Genomic DNA, 1735 nt, shown 5'->3' on the forward strand with positions numbered 1-1735 from the left:
CCATCACATTCCTCTCTCCCCTTATGATTCCTGGTAAAGGGAAAGGAAAATGGATGCCAACTACACCTAAAACCTCTGATGAAACTACAATGGCCATATTGCCCTGTACCTGTCTGTTCTCCCAACACCTTCTCCAGCCAAGCACACCTCTGCTTCTCCTCAAGCAAAGCTAAGAGATGAATTTTTATCCTTCTCTAAATACTTAACTGTTGTCTCTAAAGTAGTTTCTTCAGAGACTGAACAGTACACTTCCAGGATTTGTTCAGCAAAGCAATCCATCCCTTTGTCCAGGTAAGAGTGGTTTTGCACATGCCTCTGGCCACCCCGTTGATAAGTCGAAGGACATGCTTACTGGGCAGAGTATTAGCTAGTCTGGGCTGCAGGCACTGAAGGAGCCCACAGAAGGAAATACTCACTCCTAGTCTTCCTTAAACTCACAGTGGGGTAATGGGGTCTTTTCACCATTTGAAAACCAATTACCTGCCAGAGCTCATAGAGAATGGGCTAATTCTGAAACGGAAACTCCTTCTCTAGCCTCCTTGATTCTCATAATAAACACAATTCTCCTCCTTCCCTCTCTCCACCAACTTCAACAGTTAGAAAGGTGTTATTCAGTCCCCCTGAGCAGTCAATAGAGTGTACATCTCAGCTGTGTGCCTGCTCACATCCCGGCTTCAGAATGGACCGAGACCATGTTTCATGGGTCTAAAGATCCCCTGGCCAGTGCTTTCTATAAAAAAGACTGTCCGACTGTCCTGAGAACAAATGCGGCAACATTTTCACCTGCCCCTTACTAATAATTTAAAATTAGAGTAATGAGAATTGGCAAAAGGGAAGGGAAGAAAGGGAGAGAATGAAATTCTACAGGAAATGACCTGACAGATACTAGAAACCACAGGTCGTGTTCCAATTTCCCAAGCAGAACGGAGTCTGTACAAACCGAGCAGCACTAACTAGAAAATCTGAAATCCACAATGCCCCCAAATACAAAACCTTTTGAGCACTGATGTGACTCTGCAAGTGGAAAATTCCACACATTAACTCTTAACACAAACTTGGCTTTTGGCACAAAGTTATTTAAAATACTACATTAAATTACTTTCGGGTGTGTGTACAACTTATTATGAAACATAAATGAATTTTATATTTAGATTTGAATCCCATTCCCAAGATAGCTCATCATATATATATAAAATAAAATACATCCAGAACCAGGAGATTCCCTGGGGGTTTACTGCATTTTATATATATATACACACACATACACACACACACATAATGCATTATATATATGCAAATATCCCAAAATCTGAAAAAACTCTGAAATTTGAAATACTTCTGATCCCAAACATTTCAGAGAAGGGATACTCAATCCGTCTTGAGAGAGGTAATAAAAGAAAAGCTCAAAAAACCATCCCAGGCAGATCCAGGACACCTCTGCTACCAGGATGAAAGAAGTCCCAAGCACTCATGTGTTATTCATGGTGAAGCTTTGAGGGCTTCTTATCAAGGGAGTTTATGAGAGAGCCAGCGTTTCCAGATCAAAATCCTGACCCAGGTTCGTGGCAATAGGCATGGAAACTGAAATGAACAAGCACTCGACTAAGCTCAATGACTAAATGAGTGTGCAAAGCGGAGAGAGGAAGAGGGCAATCGTGATTCTAAGGCTTTGGTGGTACCTATCATTTTGAGAAACCAGGAAGAAAGATAAAAGTACAGGAATTCTTGAAACCCC

Source organism: Mandrillus leucophaeus, unplaced genomic scaffold (genome assembly GCF_000951045.1).
Source record: "Mandrillus leucophaeus isolate KB7577 unplaced genomic scaffold, Mleu.le_1.0 Scaffold365, whole genome shotgun sequence".
Taxonomy (NCBI): Eukaryota; Metazoa; Chordata; class Mammalia; order Primates; family Cercopithecidae; genus Mandrillus; species Mandrillus leucophaeus.